Here is a 12,146-nt window from a genome sequence, read left to right as displayed (position 1 = left end):
ATCAGATATGGGGCATCAGAGGCAGGAAAACAGATATGGGGAATCAGAGGCGGGGAATTAGTGGCAGGGAATCAGAGGCGGGGAATCAGAGGCGGGGTATCAGAGGCAGGGAATCAGATGTGGGGAATCAGACATGGGGAATCATAGGCCGGGAATCAGAGGCCGGGAAACAGAGGCGGGGAATCGGATATGGGGAATCAGAGGCGGGGAATCAGAGGTGGAGAAACAGAGGTGGCTAATCAGATATGGGGAATTAGAGGTGGGGAATCAGACGCAGTGCATCAGAGATGGGGAATCAGGCGGGGAATCAGAAGCGGGGAATCATAGGCCGGGAATCAGAGGCCGGGAATCAGAGGTGGGGAATCTGAGTCCGGGAATCAGAGATGGGGAATCAGTTGCGGGGAATCAGATATGGGGAATCAGAGGCGGGGAATCAGAGGCGGGGAAACAGAGATTGCTTATCAGATATGGGGAATCAGAGGTGGGGAATCAGAGGCGGGGAATCAGATATGGGGAATCAGAGGCGGGGAATCAGAGGCGGGGAAACAGAGGTGGCTAATCAGATATGGGGAATCAGAGGTGGGGAATCAGAGGCGGTGAATCAGAGATGGGGAATCAGATGCGGGGAATCAGAGGCAGGGAATCAGACACAGGGAATCAGAGGCGGGGAATCAGAGCTGGGGAATCAGAGGCGGGGAATCAGAGTTGGGGAATCAGAGGTGGGGAATCAGATATGGGGAAACAGAGGCGGGGAATCAGAGGCGGGGTAACAGAGGCGGGGAATCAGATATTGGGAATCAGAGGTGGGGAATCAGAGGCAGGGAATCAGATGAGGGGAATCAGTGCTGGGGAATCAGAGGCGGGGAATCAGAATTTGGGAATCAGAGATGGGGAATCAGAGGCGGGGATTCAGAGTTGGGGAATCAGAGGCGGGGTATCAGATATGGGGAATCAGAGGCGGGGAATCAGAGGCGGGGAAACTGAGGCGGGTAATCAGATATCGGGAATCATGGGTGGGGAATCAGAGGCGGTGAATCAGAGATGGGGAATCAGAGGCCGGGAATTAGATTCAGGGAATCAGACGCGGGTAATCAGAGGTGGGGAATCAGAGCTGGGGATTCAGAGGCGGGGAATCAGAGTCGGGAAATCAGAGGCGGGGAATCAGAGATGGGGAATCAGAGGCGGGGAATCAAAGGCCGGGAATCAGAGGCCGGGAATCAGTTGTGGGGAATCAGAGGCCGGGAATTAGCGGTGGTGAATCAGAGATGGGGAATCAGACGCGGGGATTCAGAGGCGGGGAATCAGACGCGGGGAATCAGAGGCAGGGAATCAGAGGTGGGGAATCAGAGGCGGGGAATCTGAGTTTGGGAATCAGAGGCGGGGAATAAGATATGGGGAATCAGAGGCGGGGAATCAGATATGGGGAATCAGGGGAGGGGAATCAGAGGTGGGGCATCAGAGGCGGGAATCAGATTTGGGGAATCAGACATGGTGAATCAGAGGTGGGGAATCACAGGCAGGGAATCAGACGCAGGGAATCAGTGGTGGAGAATCAGAGATGGGGAATCAGAGGCGGGGAATCAGAGGCAGGGTATCAGACACGGGGAATCAGAGGCGGGGAATCAGAGCTGGGGAATCAGAGGCGGGGAATCAGTGTTGGGGAATCAGAGGTGGGGAATCAGATATGGGGAAACAGATGCGGGGAATCAGAGGTGGGGAAACAGAGGCAGGGAATCAGATATTGGGAATCAGAGGTGGGGAAACAGAGGCAGGGAATCAGAGGTGGGGAATCAGTGGCAGGGAATCAGATGTGGGGAATCAGAGCTGGGGAATCAGAGGCGGGGAATCAGAATTTGGGAATCAGAGATGGGGAATCAGAGATGGGGAATCAGAGGCGGGGAATCAGACGCGGAGTATCAGAGGTGGTTAATCACAGATGGGGAACCAGAGGCAGGGAATCAGAAGCAGGGAATCAGACGCAGGGAATCAGAGGCGGGGAATCATACCTTGGGAATCAGAGGCGGGGATTCAGAGTTGGGGAATCAGAGGCGGGGTATCAGATATGGGGAATCAGAGGTGGGGAATCAGAGGCGGCGAAACTGAGGCGGGGAATCAGATATGGGGAATCAGAGGTGGGGAATCAGAGGCGGTGAATCAGAGATGGGGAATCAGAGGCCGGGAATTAGATTCAGGGAATCAGACGCGGGTAATCAGAGGTGGGGAATCAGAGCTGGGGATTCAGAGGCGGGGAATCAGAGTCGGGGAATCAGAGGCGGGGAATCAGAGATGGGGAATCAGAGGCAGGGAATCAGAGGCCGGGAATCAGAGGCCGGGAATCAGTTGTGGGGAATCAGAGGCCGGGAATTAGCGGTGGTGAATCAGAGATGGGGAATCAGAGGCGGGGATTCAGAGGCGGGTAATCAGACGTGGGGAATCAGAGGCGGGGAATCAGAGCTGGGGAATCAGAGGCGGGGAATCTGAGTTTGGGAATCAGAGGCGGGGAATAAGATATGGGGAATCAAAGGCGGGGAATCAGATATGGGGAATCAGAGGAGGGGAATCAGAGGTGGGGCCTCAGCCGCGGGAATCAGAATTGGGGAATCAGACATGGTGAATCAGAGGCGGGGAATCAGAGTTGGGGAATCAGAGGTTGCGAATCAGATATGGGGAAACAGAGGCGGGGAATCAGAGGTGGTGAAACAGAGGCAGGGAATCAGATATTGGGAATCAGAGGTGGGGAATCAGAGGCAGGGAATCAGATGTGGGGAATCAGAGCTGGGGAATCAGAGGCAGGGATTCTGAGTTTGGGAATCAGAGGCGGGGAATAAGATATGGGGAATCAGAGGCGGGGAATTAGTGGCGGGGAATCAGAGGCGGGGTATCAGAGGCGGGGTATCAGAGGCAGGGAATCAGATGTGGGGAATCAGACATGGGGAATCAGAGGCAGGGAATCAGAGGCGGGGAATCAGAAGCGGGGAATCATAGGCCGGGAATCAGAGGCCGGGAATCAGAGGTGGGCAATCTGAGTCCGGGAATCAGAGATCGGGAATCAGAGGCGGGGAATCAGATATGGGGAATCAGAGGCGGGGAATCAGAGGCGGGGAAACAGAGATTGCTTATCAGATATGGGGAATCAGAGGTGGGGAATCAGAGGCGGGGAATCAGAAATGGGGAATCAGAGGCGGGGAATCAGAGGCGGAGAAACAGAGCTGAGGAACCAGAGGCGGGGAATCAGAGTTGGGGAATCAGAGACGGGGAATCAGATATGGGGAATCAGAGGCGGGGAATCAGAGGCGGGGAAACAGAGGAGGGGTATCAGATATGGGGAACCAGAGGTGGGGAATCAGAGGGCGGGAATCCGAGATGGGTAATCAGAGGCAGGGAATCAGATATGGGGAATCAGAGGCGGGGAATCAGAGGCAGGGAATCAGATGTGTGGAATCAGAGATGGGGAATCAGAGGCAGGGAATCAGAGGCGGGGAATCAGAAGCCGGGAATCATATTCCGGGAATCAGAGGCTTGGAATCAGAGGTGGGGAATCTGAGTCCTGGAATCAGAGATGGGGAATCAGAGGCGGGGTATCAGATATGGGGAATCAGAGGCGGGGAATCAGAGGCGGGGAAACAGAGATGGCTTATCAGATATGGGGAATCAGAGGTGGGGAATCAGAGGCGGGGATTCAGAGGCGGGGAAACAGAGTAGGGGTATCAGATATGGGGAACCAGAGGTGGGGATTCGGAGGGCGGGAATGCGAGATGGGTAATCAGAGGCAGGGAATCAGATATGTGGAATCAGAGGCGGGGAATCAGAGGCAGGGAGTCAGATGTGGGGAATCAGAGATGGGGAATCAGAGGCAGGGAATCAGAGGCGGGGAATCAGAAGCGGGGAATCATATTCCGGGAATCAGAGGCTGGGAATCAGAGGTGGGAATTCAGAGATGGGGAATCAGAGGCGGGGAATCAGATATGGGGAATCAGAGGCGGGGAATCAGAGGCGGGGAAACAGAGATGTCTTATCAGATATGGGGAATCAGAGGTGGGGAATCAGAGGCGGTGAATCAGAGATGGGGAATCAGAGGCGGGGAATCAGAGGCAGGAAATCTGACATGGGGAATCAGAGGCGGGGTATCAGAGCTGGGGAATCAGAGGCGGGGAATCAGAGTTGGGGAATCAGAGGTGGGGAATCAGATATTGGGAAACAGAGGCGGGGAATCAGAGGTGGGGAAACAGAGGCAAGGAATCAGATATTGGGAATCAGAGGTGGGGAATCAGAGGCAGGGAATCAGATGTGGGGAATCAGAGCTGGGGAATCAGAGACGGGGAATCTGAGTTTGGGAATCAGAGGCGGGGAATCAGATATGGGCAATCAGAGGAGGGGAATCAGAGGTGGGGCATCAGAGGCGGGAATCAGAATTGGGGAATCAGACATGGGGAATCAGAGAAGGGGAATCAGAGGCAGTGAATCAGAGATGGTGAATCAGAGGCGGGGAATCACAGGGAGGGAATCAGACGCAAGGAATCAGTGGTGATGAATCCAAGATGGGGAATCAGAGGCGGGGAATCAGAGGCAGGGAATTAGACACGGGGAATCAGAGGTGGGGAATCAGAGCTGAGGAATCAGAGGTGGGGAATCAGAGTTGGGGAATCAGAGGCAGGGTATCAGATATGGGGCATCAGAGGCAGGAAATCAGATATGGGGAATCAGAGGCGGGGAATTAGTGGCAGGGAATCAGAGGCGGGGAATCAGAGGCGGGGAATCAGATATGGGGAATCAGAGGCGGGGAATCAGAGGCGGGGAAACAGAGGTGGCTAATCAGATATGGGGAATCAGAGGTGGGGAATCAGAGGCGGTGAATCAGAGATGGGGAATCAGAGGCGGGGAATCATAGCTGGGGAATCAGAGGCGGGGATTCAGAGTTGGGGAATCAGAGGCGGGGTATCAGATATGGGGAATCAGAGGCGGGGAATCAGAGGCGGTGAATCAGATATGGGGAATCAGAGGTGGGTAATCAGAGGCGGTGAATGAGAGATGGGGAATCAGAGGCCGGGAATTAGAGTCAGGGAATCAGATGCGGGTAATCAGAGGTGGGGAATCAGAGCTGGGGAATCAGAGGCGGGGAATCAGAGTTGGGGAATCAGAGGCAGGGAATCAGATATGGGGCATCAGAGGCAGGAAATCAGATATGGGGAATCAGAGGCGGGGAATTAGTGGCAGGGAATCAGAGGCGGGGAATCAGAGGCGGGGTATCAGAGGCAGGGAATCAGATGTGGGGAATCAGACATGGGGAATCAGAGGCAGGGAATCAGAGGCGGGGAATCAGAAGCGGGGAATCATAGGCCGTGAATCAGAGGCCGGGAATCAGAGGTGGGGATTCAGATTCCGGGAATCAGAGATGGGGAATCAGAGGCGGGGAATCAGATATGGGGAATCAGAGGTGGGGAATCAGAGGCGGAGAAACAGAGGTGGCTAATCAGATATGGGGAATCAGAGGTGGGGAATCGGAGGCAGTGAATCAGAGATGGGGAATCAGAGGCAGGGAATCAGAGGCGGGGAATCAGAAGCGGGGAATCATAGGCCGGGAATCAGAGGCCGGGAAACAGAGGTGGGGAATCTGAGTCCGGGAATCAGAGATGGGGAATCAGAGGCGGGGAATCAGATATGGGGAATCAGAGGCGGGGAATCAGAGGCGGGGAAACAGAGATTGCTTATCAGATATGGGGAATCAGAGGTGGGGAATCAGAGGCGGGGAATCAGAAATGGGGAATCAGAGGCGGGGAATCAGAGGCGGGGAAACAGAGCTGAGGAACCAGAGGCGGGGAATCAGAGTTGGGGAATCAGAGACGGGAAATCAGATATGGGGAATCAGAGGCGGGGAATCAGAGGCGGGGAAACAGAGGAGGGGTATCAGATATGGGGAACCAGAGGTGGGGAATCAGAGGGCGGGAATCCGAGATGGGTAATCAGAGGCAGGGAATCAGATATGGGGAATCAGAGGCGGGGAATCAGAGGCAGGGAATCAGATGTGGGGAATCAGAGATGTGGAATCAGAGGCAGGGAATCAGAGGCGGGGAATCAGAAGCCGGGAATAATATTCCGGGAATCAGAGGCTTGGAATCAGAGGTGGGGAATCTGAGTCCTGGAATCAGAGATGGGGAATCAGAGGCGGGGAATCAGATATGGGGAATCAGAGGCGGGGAATCAGAGGCGGGGAAACAGAGATGGCTTATCAGATATGGGGAATCAGAAGTGGGGAATCAGAGGCGGGGATTCAGAGGCGGGGAAACAGAGTAGGGGTATCAGATATGGGGAACCAGAGGTGGGGAATCGGAGGGCGTGAATCCGAGATGGGTAATCAGAGGCAGGGAATCAGATATGTGGAATCAGAGGCGGGGAATCAGAGACAGGGAATCAGATGTGGGGAATCAGAGATGGGGAATCAGAGGCAGGGAATCAGAGGAGGGGAATCAGAAGTGGGGAATCATATTCCGGGAATCAGAGGCTGGGAATCAGAGGTGGGGAATCTGAGTCCGGGAATCAGAGATGGGGAATCAGAGGCGGGGAATCAGATATGGGGAATCAGAGGCGGGGAATCAGAGGCGGGGAAACAGAGATGGCTTATCAGATATGGGGAATCAGAGGTGGGGAATCAGAGGCGGTGAATCAGAGATGGGGAATCAGAGGCGGGGAATCAGAGGCAGGAAATCTGACATGGGGAATCAGAGGCGGGGTATCTGAGCTGGGGAATCAGAGGCGGGGAATCAGAGTTGGGGAATCAGAGGTGGGGAATCAGATATGGGGAAACAGAGGCGGGGAATCAGAGGTGGGGAAACAGAGGCAGGGAATCAGATATTGGGAATCAGAGGTGGGGAATCAGAGGCAGGGAATCAGATGTGGGGAATCAGAGCTGGGGAATCAGAGACGGGGAATCTGAGTTTGGGAATCAGAGGCGGGGAATAAGATATGGGGAATCAGAGGCGGGGAATCAGATATGGGCAATCAGAGGAGGGGAATCAGAGGTGGGGCATCAGAGGCGGGAATCAGAATTGGGGAATCAGACATGGGGAATCAGAGAAGGGGAATCAGAGGCAGTGAATCAGAGATGGTGAATCAGAGGCGGGGAATCACAGGGAGGGAATCAGACGCAAGGAATCAGTGGTGATGAATCCAAGATGGGGAATCAGAGGCGGGGAATCAGAGGCAGGGAATTAGACACGGGGAATCAGAGGTGGGGAATCAGAGCTGGGGAATCAGAGGCGGGGAATCAGAGTTGGGGAATCAGAGGCAGGGAATCAGATATGGGGCATCAGAGGCAGGAAAACAGATATGGGGAATCAGAGGCGGGGAATTAGTGGCAGGGAATCAGAGGCGGGGAATCAGAGGCGGGGTATCAGATGCAGGGAATCAGATGTGGGGAATCAGACATGGGGAATCATAGGCCGGGAATCAGAGGCCGGGAAACAGAGGTGGGGATTCAGAGTCCGGGAATCAGAGATGGGGAATCAGAGGCGGGGAATCAGATATGGGGAATCAGAGGCGGGGAATCAGAGGTGGAGAAACAGAGGTGGCTAATCAGATATGGGGAATTAGAGGTGGGGAATCAGACGCAGTGCATCAGAGATGGGGAATCAGGCGGGGAATCAGAAGTGGGGAATCATAGGCCGGGAATCAGAGGCCGGGAATCAGAGGTGGGGAATCTGAGTCCGGGAATCAGAGATGGGGAATCAGTTGCGGGGAATCAGATATGGGGAATCAGAGGCGGGGAATCAGAGGCGGGGAAACAGAGATTGCTTATCAGATATGGGGAATCAGAGGTGGGGAATCAGAGGCGGGGAATCAGATATGGGGAATCAGAGGCGGGGAATCAGAGGCGGGGAAACAGAGGTGGCTAATCAGATATGGGGAATCAGAGGTGGGGAATCAGAGGCGGTGAATCAGAGATAGGGAATCAGAGGCGGGGAATCAGAGCCAGGGAATCAGACACAGGGAATCAGAGGCGGGGAATCAGAGCTGGGGAATCAGAGGCGGGGAATCAGAGTTGGGGAATCAGAGGTGGGGAATCAGATATGGGGAAACAGAGGCGGGGAATCAGAGGCGGGGTAACAGAGGCGGGGAATCAGATATTGGGAATCAGAGGTGGGGAATCAGAGGCAGGGAATCAGATGAGGGGAATCAGTGCTGGGGAATCAGAGGCGGGGAATCAGAATTTGGGAATCAGAGATGGGGAATCAGAGGCGGGGATTCAGAGTTGGGGAATCAGAGGCGGGGTATCAGATATGGGGAATCAGAGGCGGGGAATCAGAGGCGGGGAAACTGAGGCGGGGAATCAGATATGGGGAATCATGGGTGGGGAATCAGAGGCGGTGAATCAGAGATGGGGAATCAGAGGCCGGGAATTAGATTCATGGAATCAGACGCGGGTAATCAGAGGTGGGGAATCAGAGCTGGGGATTCAGAGGCGGGGAATCAGAGTCGGGGAATCAGAGGCGGGGAATCAGAGATGGGGAATCAGAGGCGGGGAATCAGAGGCCGGGAAACAGAGGCCGGGAATCAGTTGTGGGGAATCAGAGGCCGGGAATTAGCGGTGGTGAATCAGAGATGGGGAATCAGACGCGGGGATTCAGAGGCGGGGAATCAGACGCGGGGAATCAGAGGCAGGGAATCAGAGCTGGGGAATCAGAGGCGGGGAATCTGAGTTTGGGAATCAGAGGCGGGGAATAAGATATGGGGAATCAGAGGCGGGGAATCAGATATTGGGAATCAGGGGAGGGGAATCAGAGGTTGGGCATCAGAGGCGGGAATCAGATTTGGGGAATCAGACATGGTGAATCAGAGGTGGGGAATCACAGGCAGGGAATCAGACGCAGGGAATCAGTGGTGGAGAATCAGAGATGGGGAATCAGAGGCGGGAAATCAGAGGCAGGGTATCAGAGCTGGGGAATCAGAGGCGGGGAATCAGAGTTGGGGAATCAGAGGTGGGTAATCAGATATGGGGAAACAGATGCGGGGAATCAGAGGTGGGGAAACAGAGGCAGGGAATCAGATATTGGGAATCAGAGGTGGGGAATCAGAGGCAGGGAATCAGAGGTGGGGAATCAGTGGCAGGGAATCAGATGTGGGGAATCAGAGCTGGGGAATCAGAGGCGGGGAATCAGAATTTCGGAATCAGAGATGGGGAATCAGAGATGGGGAATCAGAGGCGGGGAATCAGACGCGGAGAATCAGAGGTGGTTAATCACAGATGGGGAACCAGAGGCAGGGAATCAGAAGCAGGGAATCAGACGCAGGGAATCAGAGGCGGGGAATCATACCTTGGGAATCAGAGGCGGGGATTCAGAGTTGGGGAATCAGAGGCGGGGTATCAGATATGGGGAATCAGAGGTGGGGAATCAGAGGCGGGGAAACTGAGGCGGGGAATCAGATATGGGGAATCAGAGGTGGGGAATCAGAGGCGGTGAATCAGAGATGGGGAATCAGAGGCCGGGAATTAGATTCAGGGAATCAGACGCGGGTAATCAGAGGTGGGGAATCAGAGCTGGGGATTCAGAGGCGGGGAATCAGAGTCGGGGAATCAGAGGCGGGGAATCAGAGATGGGGAATCAGAGGCGGGGAATCAGAGGCCGGGAATCAGAGGCCGGGAATCAGTTGTGGGGAATCAGAGGCCGGGAATTTGCGGTGGTGAATCAGAGATGGGGAATCAGAGGCGGGGATTCAGAGGCGGGGAATCAGACGTGGGGAATCAGAGGCGGGGAATCAGAGCTGGGGAATCAGAGGCGGGGAATCTGAGTTTGGGAATCAGAGGCGGGGAATAAGATATGGGGAATCAAAGGCGGGGAATCAGATATGGGGAATCAGAGGAGGGGAATCAGAGGTGGGGCATCAGCCGCGGGAATCAGAATTGGGGAATCAGACATGGTGAATCAGAGGCGGGGAATCAGAGTTGGGGAATCAGAGGTTGCGAATCAGATATGGGGAAACAGAGGCGGGGAATCAGAGGTGGTGAAACAGAGGCAGGGAATCAGATATTGGGAATCAGAGGTGGGGAATCAGAGGCAGGGAATCAGATGTGGGGAATCAGAGCTGGGGAATCAGAGGCAGGGATTCTGAGTTTGGGAATCAGAGGCGGGGAATAAGATATGGGGAATCAGAGGCGGGGAATTAGTGGCGGGGAATCAGAGGCGGGGTATCAGAGGCGGGGTATCAGAGGCAGGGAATCAGATGTGGGGAATCAGACATGGGGAATCAGAGGCAGGGAATCAGAGGCGGGGAATCAGAAGCGGGGAATCATAGGCCGGGAATCAGAGGCCGGGAATCAGAGGTGGGGAATCTGAGTCCGGGAATCAGAGATCGGGAATCAGAGGCGGGGAATCAGATATGGGGAATCAGAGGCGGGGAATCAGAGGCGGGGAAACAGAGATTGCTTATCAGATATGGGGAATCAGAGGTGGGGAATCAGAGGCGGGGAATCAGAAATGGGGAATCAGAGGCGGGGAATCAGAGGCGGAGAAACAGAGCTGAGGAACCAGAGGCGGGGAATCAGAGTTGGGGAATCAGAGACGGGGAATCAGATATGGGGAATCAGAGGCGGGGAATCAGAGGCGGGGAAACAGAGGAGGGGTATCAGATATGGGGAACCAGAGGTGGGGAATCAGAGGGCGGGAATCCGAGATGGGTAATCAGAGGCAGGGAATCAGATATGGGGAATCAGAGGCGGGGAATCAGAGGCAGGGAATCAGATGTGTGGAATCAGAGATGGGGAATCAGAGGCAGGGAATCAGAGGCGGGGAATCAGAAGCCGGGAATCATATTCCGGGAATCAGAGGCTTGGAATCAGAGGTGGGGAATCTGAGTCCTGGAATCAGAGATGGGGAATCAGAGGCGGGGAATCAGATATGGGGAATCAGAGGCGGGGAATCAGAGGCGGGGAAACAGAGATGGCTTATCAGATATGGGGAATCAGAGGTGGGGAATCAGAGGCGGGGATTCAGAGGCGGGGAAACAGAGTAGGGGTATCAGATATGGGGAACCAGAGGTGGGGAATCGGAGGGCGGGAATCCGAGATGGGTAATCAGAGGCAGGGAATCAGATATGTGGAATCAGAGGCGGGGAATCAGAGGCAGGGAATCAGATGTGGGGAATCAGAGATGGGGAATCAGAGGCAGGGAATCAGAGGCGGGGAATCAGAAGCGGGGAATCATATTCCGGGAATCAGAGGCTGGGAATCAGAGGTGGGAAATCAGAGATGGGGAATCAGAGGCGGGGAATCAGATATGGGGAATCAGAGGCGGGGAATCAGAGGCGGGGAAACAGAGATGTCTTATCAGATATGGGGAATCAGAGGTGGGGAATCAGAGGCGGTGAATCAGAGATGGGGAATCAGAGGCGGGGAATCAGAGGCAGGAAATCTGACATGGGGAATCAGAGGCGGGGTATCAGAGCTGGGGAATCAGAGGCGGGGAATCAGAGTTGGGGAATCAGAGGTGGGGAATCAGATATGGGGAAACAGAGGCGGGGAATCAGAGGTGGGGAAACAGAGGCAGGGAATCAGATATTGGGAATCAGAGGTGGGGAATCAGAGGCAGGGAATCAGATGTGGGGAATCAGAGCTGGGGAATCAGAGACGGGGAATCTGAGTTTGGGAATCAGAGGCGGGGAATAAGATATGGGGAATCAGAGGCGGGGAATCAGATATGGGCAATCAGAGGAGGGGAATCAGAGGTGGGGCATCAGAGGCGGGAATCAGAATTGGGGAATCAGACATGGGGAATCAGAGAAGGGGAATCAGAGGCAGTGAATCAGAGATGGTGAATCAGAGGCGGGGAATCACAGGGAGGGAATCAGACGCAAGGAATCAGTGGTGATGAATCCAAGATGGGGAATCAGAGGCGGGGAATCAGAGGCAGGGAATTAGACACGGGGAATCAGAGGTGGGGAATCAGAGCTGAGGAATCAGAGGTGGGGAATCAGAGTTGGGGAATCAGAGGCAGGGAATCAGATATGGGGCATCAGAGGCAGGAAAACAGATATGGGGAATCAGAGGCGGGGAATTAGTGGCAGGGAATCAGAGGCGGGGAATCAGAGGCGGGGTATCAGAGGCAGGGAATCAGATGTGGGGAATCAGACATGGGGAATCAGAGGCAGGGTATCAG

This window comes from Narcine bancroftii, chromosome 1 (genome assembly GCF_036971445.1).
Source record: "Narcine bancroftii isolate sNarBan1 chromosome 1, sNarBan1.hap1, whole genome shotgun sequence".
Classification (NCBI taxonomy): domain Eukaryota; kingdom Metazoa; phylum Chordata; class Chondrichthyes; order Torpediniformes; family Narcinidae; genus Narcine; species Narcine bancroftii.
The sequence above is the reverse complement of the archived record's forward strand: the minus strand, read 5'-3'. Positions refer to the sequence as shown.